At 55.5% G+C, this 13,858-nt stretch overlaps 1 protein-coding gene across 4 annotated transcripts in view; it reads right to left on the reverse strand.

The window, feature by feature from the left end:
• The window catches only part of Snx29 (sorting nexin 29), a 389,328-nt gene that overhangs the window by 24,623 nt on the left and 350,847 nt on the right, over positions 1–13,858 (reverse strand). The gene's annotated exons all lie outside the window — the stretch shown is intronic.

A 13,858-nucleotide genomic window follows, 5' to 3' on the forward strand; every position in this document is an offset into this window, starting at 1 on the left:
GGAGGCCACACTAGAGAATCTAGACTCCACCCTCAGGGTGACAGGTGTTTAACCATGCAGCAACAATCAGCCTTCTAGGAGACTGGAAAGGGTTCTGATACTTGGGTTTTAAAAGCCACTCTGCTTGTCCCTAGAGTGCTGAGAACCTGCCTTCCTGTTTTCAAGCACTAGGCCCCGGGAGGTGGGGATGCAGGCCCGACTTTGCCACCTGGGTGGGGGGTAGCAGGCCACTTCCACCACGAGTGCACACAAACCTGTGGACTTTGCTGTATTCCAAGTGTAATGCCTGGACTCGCGCACCAAGGTCTGAGCAGCTGTTTCTGGAGAGAACATTATGCAATTGCTAATTGGGAACCTGAGAAGAGAAACTCCCGTTATCACCACTTTGAAAACCCTCCACGGAGACATCTGCGAGCGATGACTAGCGGGCCATGCCGACTCTCCTAGCTGTTTCCAGACATCACCGCGCCCCTTACAAGCTTTTGAGTGGACGTGTTTAGGTGTTTAGCCAAGCTGTCTGAAGTGTCCTCACCTGAGAAACTCTGGGGAGATAATGAAACTGCAAATGCAGCAAAAGAAACTGCCCTGATCTTTGCAGGGGGCCGAGCTCCACCTGCTCACTCAGGAGGGCCTGAGGCTCGCAGGGGGCCAAGCAGCCATGAGCCACCTGGACATCATTATCCAAAGTACATGTATGAAGACTTGAATTGGGTGTCAACATACTTTATATGCAACATACTTTATATAAGAGGTCCTTCAACTGGCTAACGGGAGCTTTTCCTGGGTGGGTGGCCAGCAGTGGGAATGCCCCGGGGGTGGCAGACAGGGGAGGACGAGGACTTCCTTCTTGGTTTTGCGAGGGGAGAGCAGGGCGCCCTGCGTCTCTGTAGCACCCGTGGTGAGACTCTCCTCCTGGAGCCTCTAGAGAGACCCACCAACTTAGAGGCTGAATTTGCTGTTCCTCCCCTGAAGGGACAAGAGAAGCCTCCTATGGGGCAGGGAGATGGAAGAGGCTGCCCAAGAGCAAAGCAGGAGGACCCAGCTGGCAGCTGGCAGCCAGCAGCCAGGACCCTGCACTCCGGCTCTTGCCACCAGGCCCCCCTCCTCACACCAGTGCTGCAGTCAGTCCTACGGACAAGATGTGCCGGCCACGTGAAGAGCAAGGGAACCCCAAGCACTCGCTGTACCCCAAATCCTGGCCTCCTGGTGGGATGGGAACAGCGGGAAGAGGCTCCACGTTCAAGATCTGATCCTACCCACCTCCCAGCACCAGAGGCCCTTCCTCTCTGCCCGTCTGTCTCTCCAGCCCCACCCTCTCCCGGGGCAGGAGAGAGGAGCCCCGCGGGATGGTTACAGCTACTGATAACCCGGTTGCTAGGGGCAGCCAGACCTTATCCTTGCCCAGCCCAATAGCCCCGGTGGATCCTGGGCCACCTGGAGGAAGCCCCAGTCCTCACTGGGCACCACGCCCACCCATGACCTGGATCCTCTTGTCCTCTCTGACCCCAGGCCCTTCCACTCTCCTCCTGCCATCTGGGCCTCCTTTAACGTGCCACGCGCACTCCAGGCCCCTGCGCCTGCTGCTGTTTCCACCTGGGAGACTCCTTCTCCAGACAGCTCTCAGGCCACATCCACTTTCTAAACATCTCTGCTCAAATGTGCCTCCTGAGACGCCTCCTGACCACTCCGAGACCAGAGACATGGCTTCCTACCCCTTTGTTTTCCACACAGTGGTGACAAGATCTATCCTGAGTGCCTGGTGGTAGTGCCTGGCATCCAGGAGACACTAGTGAGTATTTATAAACAAACTCTCTGCAGACCACCACTTAATCTGCATAGGTCAGGAGCATTTGAGCTCAGGACCGTTCCACTTCCACTTGACAGACAGGCATACCGGGGTACAAAGGAGCTGAGGAACTTGGCTAAGCTCACACAGCAGGCGAGTCAGACTTGGAAGATGACTCAGGTCTTTCTGCCTTCTTCCTCTAGAGGCCACACTCACCCACTTTGCCTGCTCTGCTGTGAGCGTCTTTGGGAACAAAACGCCCTACCCAGTTCTGCACTCAGTTCCAGTGAGACTCCAGGGTCACCAGAGGAACAGGCCTCTGCACCCCTGGTGGGAGGGTAGTTGGAGAGGAAGGGAAGAGGACATATGGAAGGGGTGTCACATGCAGATTTTACCCACTGAACTCTCCCCCTGAGGCCCCCCAGCCCCAGGTACCGTGGGCTTCCTCTCTCTTCAGTCTCCACTGCCCTTTCTCCAACCACATGGCTCTGTTGGAGACCTATTGGTTCTGCAAGGAGACTCTTGCCCCGCCACCGTCCTCCCTTGGTCATGATTGGCACAGGCTCCAGAGGGAGCCCCAGACAAACCCTACACAAAAACCTGGTACAGAGATGTTTCTAGCACTGAGTTAAGTCAGACAGACCAATCCCTTCATCTTAGGCCCGTGTGGGATCCACCTTGGCCGCTCTTCCCGTCAGGAGTCTCAGGCTGCCTGAGGTGCGGGACTCTCTTGCTCCTGCCCTGCAATGCTGCCCACGGCTTCAGGGAAGTCAGGGCCCTGTGGGCCCCGGTTCCCTCACTTGTAAAGGGAGTGGGCGGGTCACCTCTTAATTTCCTTCCTCTGGAAACACCGGGAGCTCTTGCCTGAGGCAGCCTCCTTCCTTTCATCCAGGACCAGTTAAGGCACAAAGAGAGATCCCCTTAAGTACTCTCAGCCCCGGATATTCCTGCTAGTTTCAGGGCTTCTCTGTAACACAATAGGCACTGCCCAGCCCCCACACCCCCTCCAGGACATCTCTCAGCTAGAGTGATACCAGGCACGGAGGCCTGATGTCAGGCCTCGGGAACCCGAGGTGCTGCAGGGGTGCTGAGAGTCCCCACTCTGCCCAGGACAACGGCCACCATCAATCTCCACAGTCTGCGCAGACTTCCTGCCTGTTTCCTTATTTGGCTCCAGAGCCACATCCCTTCCCCAGAGTTCCTTGGATGGATGTCCCCTTTTGCTCTTCTCTCTCTCCTATTACAGGATGGCTTGAGAACAGGAACAACTAAGCCGAGCAGAGGAAGACGGAGGGGATTGCGGTCACGACAACAGCCGGGGCCTGAGCTGGCCTTCGGGGGCCTGCTGAGGAGGCCTGTCTCACCACCCCCCAAAGATGAGGGCCCGAGATCACCCCCAGGGCACTGCTAGAACCAGCAGGGCCGGGTGCTGGGACCCGTGATCTATCACAGTCCACTGAGAGTGCCCTGGCCACTCAAACCGGGTCTGGTTTGAGGTTCCCAGAGGTTTTAACAGTGGTGACACATTACGTGGGACCACCTTAATCATCTTAGTTATAGTCTTCTTGATCACACAAACTCCTTATAGCTGAGGCCAGGGTGGCAATGGCCGGCTGGACAAACCGCTCAGTGGAGAACAAGCGCTACCACTGGCCAACGTGCACTGCCGCCTTGAGCCGAGAGGGGACCCTGTGAATGTCAACTCCAGCTCCAACCAAGAGTCACGTTAGAGGCTCAAAGAAGTCACATGCTGTGGCCATGATCACAGCCCAGGACCCGGCTCCTTCCATTCTGCTTCAGCACCGTGCCCGTAAGGGGCCTCCTTTCAGGCTGGATGTGGCTGGGGAGAAACAAGTGACCTTCAAATCCAGCCAAGGAAGAGAAGGTGGCAAGCCATCAAGGACAGAGACAACAGACCAGCAGCAAGGCCACACCCAAAGCTGCTCCCACAGCAAAGGCCGAGGATCCTTGTCAAAAAACTACCATGTGTTGGAGCAGATGGAAATATTGGGTCAAGCTCACTGTGTGCAAAGCACCATGGGATGGGCTTGCCGTGCGCCCTGCCACCCTGCCACCGCTTCCTGAAGTAGCTCCTCATGTCTCTTTCCTGATGAAGACATTGAGCTTCCAAGACAGTCGGGCCTCCTCCAAGGCGACCCCACTGTGAATCACTGCTGTGCCCAAGTTCAGCACCCCTGAGGCTGCCTCTTAAAACCCGCGGAGCCACAGCCACAGGACACCTACAGCTCTGCTAAAGCCAGAAAAAAAAGACAGACTAGCTCTGCAGCTCACATGGGCTGAACCAGACACCATGGTTCTAAAACTCCCCTAGTCCCAGGCTGCGGGAGGGTGGAGCATGCGCTTCACAGTAGTGCCCCTTGCTCAGGGTGGGCTGGATGCATGGCCTGAGCCCCCACAGGCAGGAACTGGCCTGCGATGTCTCTGCACCCCGTGCCGTCTGGCACAGGCTGGGCTCCCCGCGGGACCCTGTGGCAGGAAGGCAACAGGCTCCAGGGAAGCTGTCATCAATTTCGCGCCCGAGTGAGGCTGGGTGGCTGGGTAGGAAAGGGAGAGGCTGGCTCAAGACTCATGGGAATGACTCCAAGGGGAAGGACGAGTCCACGTCCAGATGTGTCTCCTCCAGGGCAGGCAAGCCCCATGGCGGCAGGGTCAGGGTGACACAGGCCAGCCACTGCTCGATTCCCAGAATGTGGCCTTGGGGGAAGGTGAGGCCATTACTGTCAGGTGGCTGGGAGTTTTATGTGAAATCTCAGATTTTAAAATATTGAAAATTGGTTTTGAAAAAGTTAAAGACCACGAGGAGCAAACAAAACACAAGCCACATAGAGCCACCAATTTAGCCCTGTGATCTAATTGGATACTGCTTAAATTGGAGCACTTTCCACAAACTCACGGTGGCCAGGGTCAGCAGGCAAGGAGCTTAAGCACATCACTCTGGCTCTGGGGACGTCCTTTCCCCACCTGCGCAGTGGCCATGTGGCCAAGGCCTATCTCAGAGGATCAGGGCTGATCCCAGCACAGGACACACAACACATAACAAGTCTCCTGTTTAGAAGGAAGCATGATTCAGGAGGATGGCGGCCTCCTGCACCGCCACAAGCAAGGCCAGACAGCAGGAAGAAGTGCCCTGCCGGACACAGAGATGGACGGTGAGCTGGGGGAGCAGGATGCTCAGCGGCCATCACCTCAGGGAACGGGAGCCTGCAGGGCCAGCTCGCCTGCTTTAGAAGGGGAAGCTGCATATCTGGAGGGGAGGGAAAAACCTCTCAATTCTCAAATCACTTGGCAGCTGATTCAAACACTTGATATCATGGTGCAGACCAAACAAAACTATCTGCAGGTCTTCCAGAAGCAAGAGAAGAAATCAATAGGCCGTCAAAACAGAGCTGGCAAGACTGGTTCCGCCCGCTGGGACTCACCACGCTGTGCTGCAGGGGGGTGGGCCGGCTCCAGGCTTCCCAAGGTCAAGCACAGGTCCAGAGACAATCCAGACATACCAGGAAGCAGGGGAGAAGCTCGCCCTGCAGAACAAGGCTGGGGACCTACTATGGTGCATTTCCCTGGATTCCTGCCTATGATTAGAATTGATAAAAACGAAAAACCCAGCAGGGGCTAGACGTGCAAAACATGGCCTTCTACTAAATCTTCAAAAACATTCTTCTCAAAGAGAGGGTGGAATCTCCATTTTATAGGAAAAGATGCCCAGATTCAGAGTCATGAATACATCTGTCATGCTATCTAGTGTCAGAGCTAGAATTTGAATCTATTGTCCACATTATTCCTTTGTTACAATATGGGCAGTTTATAAAAATTCTCTTCAATTAAAAAACCTTGACTGAGCCTCTTCCATGTACCTGGTTCCATGCTAAGTCTGGAGAGATGGGAGGTAGAGGTCGGACACCCTATCTCCTGAGACTCCTGAGTTCAATGCAAACCAAATGCAAATCAGATGAAGCAAGGAAAATAAGGGATTTTTCTGAAGTTCTACTTGAGAATGTTATCTGGGCACAATTTCTGGGGTCTCCCCAGAAGACGGAAAGCAAAAATAAAATCAGAGTCAGGTAAGCAACCATCCTAGCTATATCAGAGACGTGTCCCCACACAGGGCTTAGCTTCCTTATCTGTAAATCCAGAGGGTGGCAGCTGTTGTCACCCACTGACCTACTATGAGCCAGGCCCTGTGCTAGGAGCTGGGACCCAGGGGTGAATGAGGGAACAGGACAGAGAGCTGCTGCTGCTCACCAGACACCCGACTGTTCCTTTCCATTTCCCAGCAGCTCAGCAGTGAGGCTGGGGCCACCGGGGCAGGGCTGGCCAGTGGGTGGTGAGACGTGGCGGGACCCAGTTCCAGGAGGGTGGACTTGGAGCTGGTGTCCCTCATTTATCTCTTCAAAGGAAATGTGGCTAGAGGTGGGGTGGTACCCTCCCCCTCAGTGCTCCTTCAGATGTGCTCCACGCTTCTCTTCAGTCAACAATAGCCAGCAGTGGCTGAGCTGGGATTGTCAACTCCATTGCACAGATGGGCCAGTGTGGCACAGATCTGCAGGGTTGCCAGGGTGAACCTGGGCCTGGACTTCAGAATCTGAGAACTAAAAGGGACTTCAGAGGTTTTCAAAGGAGGTTGCTGCAGGGTTTTCCCAGAGCGTCTTGAGGGGAGGCCGCGTCTCAGGAGGAGAGGAAGCTCTGGGTCTATGAATCCTCACCCTTTACCTATGTGAATCATTGGGGAAGACCGCTGCCTTCTATTGAGAGCTCACTGATCGCTAGGTCACTGTCGGACATTTTCCATGTTATCTTATTTAGTAATTATTAGAGTAATTGATAATTAAAACACCATTGATAATTAAAACACTAAACCCATTATACAAATGAGGAACTTGAGGCACAAAGGTGAGATACTCATCCAAGGTCAAGCATCCATTGAGCAATGGAGCTGTTCTCGGTGCTGAATGGTGGCACAGTGTGGCCCAAATACAGACAAGGAGGACCTGGGGGGTCCCGTGCTTTCCTTACTGTCTTGAGGATCTGGAAAAGCAGCGGCCACCTCTCGCCTTGCTTCAGTGCGGGCATTGTAGGCACGCCTGCTGGCCACCAAAAACCTGAGGCGTCTGCCACGTCCCCACAGTTCTCCAGATCTGCCTGGACCCTAAGAGCAGGACGTGGCAGAATCCCCGTCCATCTGCTGCTGGGCCTGAAGCACGCCTGTGAGGAGCCTGGTCAGTGCTTCCTGCTGGATCTCCCAGTGTGGACGGCAGGGAGGAGCGAGCGGAGGTGGAATGAGGACTGAGCCATGTCAGGCCCGCTTGGCTGGCTCATCTCTCCGGCCTCCCCCAGAGATTTATGTGCCTGTCCAAAATGAACTGTGGGTCCGTCACCCAGCACGCAGGCCACTTCTGATACCCAGTAGGTGAAACCCAAATGACAGCCATCGCTAGCTTCTGAGAGCCCTACCACCTCTCATTTTCTCCTTCGCTCTCTCAGGAGTTGAATGGTCTCACTGTGGCTGACATTGGTGGGCAAAAGTCTTTTTTTGCTTGTTAAGTCAGATAAATTCTATACCATGTGGCTTCTGACTTGACTCTTCTCTACCTGGGTCACGGCTCCACCACAGCTCTAGAGGAAATCCCCTTTAGCTAGTTGATGTCATCGGAGATCATCAGAGGTGACCTGCAAGTGTGTTTGTGTGTGTGTTTCCTGTCCTTCCTCCCTTTCCTCTTGGTGAACATGACTGCTGAGCTCCTGCTGTATTCTCAGTGGCTGGCAAACAGTAAGTACTCAAGAGAGGGGTGCTGAGTGGCAGGGTGAACGGGATGTTCCTGCAGGTCTGCAGGTGCCGTCTCTCTCCCTGGGCCTGCCTCTCTGGCCAGCCCCCTCCATGCCAGCAGCTTCTTAGAAAGGCGACACCCCTGTAAACACCAGGCTACTCCTGCTTGTGTGATCAAGGTCCAAACTCCTCAACTCAGCCAGGTAGGTGGCCCTGCCTGGCTCTCCTGCCTCATCAGCAATGCGCAATTCTGCAACCTGCACCCAATGAGGCAGCGAGCTGTGCCTGCCCTTCCTCGGCCCGAGTGCATGGCAGATACAGGGGAGGCTACAAGTGGGCGACGCCTTCACCATGTGAGGGAGTCTGCCCGAGGAGGAGGCCAACACAGAAAACAGCAGGCAGGGGAAGGAACCAGGGGACAGATGACAGCCAGAGAGCCCAGAAGCACCCAGAGAGGCCAGCAGGGCACTGTCCAACGATCTCCTCAAGCTCCTGGACCCAGACGTTCCCAGAGTTGGAACCTTGGCTTCAATTAATACAGAGAAATAGATTCTCTTTCAAAAGTAACAGTGTGATGTTGGTTTGTCACTTGGCAGCGAGAGAACCCTAGACACTGTCCTCTCCCCCGGGATCCCATCCTCTGGGCAGAACCTCCCCACAGCGCCTGCTGGGTCCCCCTTGACTGTGGGGTCCCTGGACAGGAAGCGCATGCTCTTCCTCTCTGCAGCTGGCGGCCCATCGGGTAGCCTTGGTGTGTCAGCTCACCAGTGAGGGTCTGGAGACGAGGAACGACCTTGCTCTTGTTTTATTTTAGGGTCTGACAAGAGCTGGGGGCTGCCTCTGCTCCCCAGAGTGCTTGTTTTTCAGACTTCTGAATCAGACCCTGGTGCTGACAGGAAGGGTGGGCCCAAGCTGTTGAGAAGGCCCAGGGGCCAGAGTTGACTGCTGCTGTGCTACTTGCTCACCTAGACTTCACCTGAGGCTGGTCCCATCCCGAGGCCGCACCTCCACCCTGTCCAGATGAGAGCTGAGCACTGCACACGAGCCCAACACAGGCCTGTGCTCTCGGGCTCTGTAGGTCTGCTCTCGTGGGAAAGCCCTTCTCCTCTGTCTCTGCTGAATTCTTCAACAAGTCTGCCCGGAATGCCCCCAGTAACAAAACTCAAGAGCCGTCAGTTCAGCGAGTACAGCAACCAGGGCGGGCAGGCACGTGCCCTGCTCAGGGGTCAGCACCCTGTCAGTGCTTGCCAATCACTGCCCAAAGGACATAGAGCCCAAGAGGGAGAACAACTGTCCTTGCTGGGGAGCCATGTGCTCTAAGCTGCCAATATGTTTGGACCCCCACCACCAACACAAGCCCCTGCACAGGTGGCCCGTGGCCCGTGCTGACCACATCTGTGCTGGACCTTTGATCATGGCCCCCTCACACTGAGGAGGACGGTCACCTATGCAAGAGTGGCTTTTCTGCAAGGCCCCATCGCTGCCAGGTCAGACTCCAGGTCCCTGTGCGTCCTCATTCCCCTCTCGGTCCTCAGGGGCTTTGCGCCAGCTCCACCCTCATCAGAACCTGCTGGCAGATGTTCTGCCATGGCCCTGCTTGTCCCCTGCTGTGCTTGCCCCATTGGCCCTCCTCCACATGACAGGGACAGCAATAAGACACAAGGTTTGTCACCACCCTGAAGTGTCTCTGCAGCTCCCACCCAGCACATGCACATAACTACGTTGAAGCAAATGAGTAACTGCCCGCGCAGTGGCCCACGCCCAGGATCCCAGGAACTCTGGAGGCTGAGGCAGGAGGATCGCAAGCTCAAGGCCAGCCTCAGCAACTTAGCAAGGTCCCGTCTCAAAATTAAAGGGAATGGGCAGGGAATGGAGCTCAGTGGAGAAGCATCCCTGGAACCCATCTCTAGTACCAAGAAACCAAAACCAAAACTAAGTGAGTAACTGTCACAAATCTTGCTAAACTCAAAAGGGGAAAACGAGGCTCCAAGAAGTTCACGCGGGAGGGATAACTCCCTCCTGCAGGACACAAGGGAGGCTTGACAGCGGAGCAGCCCCGGCCACAGGAAGGGTGGGGGACCAACGTTCTAGAAGAAGCCACATGTGCACAGGTCCTGCTCTAGGAAAGGACTCGAGGGTTTTGGGCTCAGAGGGAGACACGCACTGTCCCCTGAGGTGTGGCCAACGGCATGCCAGGAAGAAGAACAGCAAGCGCATGGGCAGGTCCCGGGCACTGTGCCTGGCGTGCCATCAGCACCCACGGGTGGTGCCATTCTCACTGAAGGAAGAGGGGCTTGTTTATTCCCTGCTAACAGGAGTGAGGCTCCTGGTCCACGAGGGAGAGCTAAATGCCAATATCAAAGGCTCCTCTGTGACACAAAACCGTTCCATTTTCACTGGCTTATGAGGATCAGGCACTTAACTCAAAAAAGCTTCAAAACTCATTACACAAAAGAACCTTGCTTCCCTCAGAAGGCAGAAGGGCTGAGAAATTAAGTGAGGAGAACGTTCCAAGGGACCGGCTGAGCTCCATGTGCTGGGGAAGTGGCGAGAAGGCTGGTTTTCCAGAAAGCCACAGGCTGCGCCTGCACCTCCATGATACGAGGCTGCAGGGCCTGCGATGGAGCTGCAGCCGTGGGGTGGGCTCACTGCGCCACGTTGGCAAACCCTGCTCCTAGTGACGCAGGAGGCCACGTCAGCCTCTCCAAGGTCACTCGACGAGGGAAGCAGACCTGTGAACATGTGTGCCCTGCATGGGGCAGGAAGCAGGGGCAGGCGGGAGGCCCTGGGGACAGGCAAGGTGGTACTGCCAATGACATCAGGATGGGGGAGGCTCCCATGGGAGACAGGAACCAAAGACGACGAGGACAGCCAGGAACCAATGGGCACAGCATCCATCTCGGCCACCCAGAGGCACAAACGACTCAGGAAGCGTGGCTGCTGAAAGTCACAGCCGTGGACAGTGCTGGGGAGACTTGAATTAAAGCCACGGCCAGATACGGCTTGGTGCCCTTGTGTTGGCGAAGCACAGAGACACTTTAGGTGTAGCGAGGCCAAGCTGGTTGAGAATTCTCACCTGTGACAGAGGTCAACAATGGTGCCGCCACCTTGGAGACGGACCAGGCAAAAAGAGCCAGACAAGTGGCCAATAGCACAGCCCAGACTCCGGTGACCTCGTCCACAGGCTAGTGACTGAGGGTTAGGGGATGAGCACAGGGATGCAGGGGAAAGTGGCATGCCCCCCTGCTCGTTCCCCAGAGAGGGGACAAGTGAGTGAGCGGGCCATGGGCGAAGCCTGTGTCCCAACAAACAAATCCCCCAATTGACTACAGTGAAGACACAAGTGGCGGAAGGGGACAGAGAACGACATCACCTACGTGATGCAGGGAGAACCTCACAAGCACTGGTGATAAAGGTGCACAACGCAGACAGCAAGGACACACGGCACTCCAGGCACCGTGCTGGGCAGAAGGGAGCAAGGGTCAACCGCGCCAGGATGCCTCACTGCTTGGCATTAACCCCATCACACCTGGATGGTGACAGGTGCTTGTTCATCACATTTTTCTGTGTATTTTGGGGACACAGAAACATTTCTATGTTCTTTAGGAACTTAGACGCAGATACGACAAGACGTGAACAGCAGCTAACTCCGGGCGAGGCCGCATAGGTGCCCGCCATCTCCTCTAGGAACACTTGCCTCTTTCCTAAACAAGCAGTCACTGTGGGACCACCCGGGGGCACTCTGGCATGTCCACTGAAGTACAACAGGCCCATGGCCAGCTACGTACAACCACAGAACCCAGGCTCGTGGGCAGCAGAGGACACACGAGGACAGGAACTGCAGCTGACATCAGAACGGGGGAGGCTCCCATGGGAGACAGGAACCACTGAGCTACACGTGCTTCCCAACACCGCCAACACCAGAGAGCAAATGGAGGCGCTCACACGGTGGAATGCCACACAGCAGCGCACCAACCAGCACTGCTACCACCACCCATGGCTGGGCGTCACCACATCATGCCGAGGGGAAAGCAGGACATGAGGGAGCACACACTCCAGGAGCACAGGAGCACGTAAGGTCCCCAAACAGCCAAACCACTCCTTAGCATCAGAAGTCAGGCCCCAGGGCACTTGTGGGAGGGAATCTGGAGACCCGTGGTCTAGCCTACGTCCAGGGCTATTGAGACGGGTGTGTTCAGGGTGTGAGACCACCTATCTGCATGTAGGCCTGGAGGCCTGTTGGACCTCAGTCTACACACAAGGCCACCAAGACCCTAGCACCATGACAACCAGGTGAGAGACAAAGAGAGGATGAGGACGGAAGAACCAGGCCATGTCTACCAGAGTTATCACATATTTTAGAATAATGGAAGCCAAAGTAGGGCAGCCCCCTGTGGCCACAATCTGGGGGTCCCCATATGCCTGATGCCCTGAACAGCTGGGCTGGGTTCCAGGCTGGGTCTTCACAAGAGCCATACTGGTAGCACCTTCACCCCGGGTGACAGCTCAGCATCACAGAGGCTGGGTGACTTGCTCAAGGTCAGACAGTCTGAATCAAGGCCAGTGAGGCTCCCTGGCCCAAACTCCGAGCCTCTGGACCCCACAGCTTCTAAACACCATGTGGTTCCTGAGCAAAGTGCCAAGGACAGGGGGGTTCTGACCCGGGATTCTGAACCCCAGGAAGCTGGGACCAGGGAAATAACTCAATGGCTGCAATCTCAGGCACCGAAAATATTGTTTTCCAGCATGCTCAAGATGAACCAAGATTGCCCTACATGGCCCTCAGATATTAATGGGTCCACTGGAGGGGAAGGGAGCAATTATTCTCAATTACTCAAGAAGAGAGTGAGAGCCGAGAAGCACTCTTCTGTGTGGTGAGTTCAATCACTTGTCCAAAACTATGAGGAGAAACAGATGGAGCACAGGATACGTGTGTGGAGAAGGCCCTCAGAGCTGGAGAGAGAGATGCAGAATGCCATTCACATCATCGACAGCCCCAGAAATATTGTGGGCAACACGGAACGCCCAGCAGAGAGAGAAGTGTCTTGTAATCATGTTAATTACAAAACCAAGGGGTTCCACGTAGAAACAGGCTCTCAAGCTCAGCCAGAGGTGCGAGAAGTGGGGGGAATGGCCAATGATGGCCGGTTCATTGGGAGGCCTAGATCCCACATGTGTCCAGCAAGCCCTCCTTGTCACCAGCCATGGCTAATGCAGGGACTTCAGGGATCCTCCTGTGGTCTGACAGCTCCACGGGAGAACTGAGCAGCTACCCATGACAGCACCCTGAAGTCCCAGGAAGGAAGGCGGCTGGGAGAAAGGACCGGAAAATCAAAGCCAGTGCCACACACCAATTTCTACACAGCCTGCCGTTTGCTCCGTGCCTCCTGCACCCCAGGCACTCTGACGGGTTCTGAGACAGAGACTCAGGGGGCCAGGCTCTGCCCCCAACTCCATGGTGTCACTGGGGAGGGGGAACTTCAGGACTTTCAAAGTCCGTGACACAGGATGCTCTTGAACTTGAGCTCCCTGTGTGTTGCACACAGAAGGCATGGGGACAGAGTGGCAGATCCACGTCCAGCGGCTGGTTCTGGGCTCGCTCTTTATAAATGGCCACGATTTGTATTGGGTTTTAATTTGATATTACAGAAAGTCTCCCCAGGAAACCCACTTACTAAATCTACACGCACAAGCCAGACCTGAGTCCCGCAGTGCCTCTCCCGAGATGCTCTCTGGCCAGATGACTTGGGCAACACTTTCAGAGGCGTTTACTGCATTAAAGAGAAACACAGATGTGGATGTAGAACAAGCCCAGCGTCTCCTCTTCTTGCTTTGTACTTTAAGCACCAGGACGAGGTGCACAGTGGCTGGCAGAATTTCAAGTAAAGCACAAGCTTCCGTGTATGGCTTGATTCCATCGGAAAACCTGTGGTTCTGGGTGGTGACTGGGTTCCTGTCTTCCCTGTGTGTGGGGCAGACACCAAGTCCTCCTGACCCAATTCTGCTTCATACGGGGGGCGGGGGGGGCCTGCTGGCCAGTCCAACCTTGACCTCCTGTAGGCAGTAGGCCCTGCAGCCTCTTCTAAGCCTCTCCGACTGCAGCAAGCCCTTCCTCTGAGTGCCACGGTGTCTGGGGGGGGGGGCAGATCTGCTTGCCATTCTCCCTGTGAGGCCCCGACTTCCAGAGCGGATACCAAGCTGGACTCGCCAGTCTCCTCTGGCCCAGCGTCATGCCCTGGCTCTGGGCACATTCACCAAGGGCAAGATTGGTCAGCCACGGTGTCCTG

The sequence above is a fragment of the Marmota monax genome, unplaced genomic scaffold (assembly GCF_021218885.2).
Source record: "Marmota monax isolate L192 unplaced genomic scaffold, Marmota_monax_Labrador192_F-V1.1 WCK01_AAM20220418_F8-fsc00035, whole genome shotgun sequence".
Lineage (NCBI taxonomy): Eukaryota > Metazoa > Chordata > Mammalia > Rodentia > Sciuridae > Marmota > Marmota monax.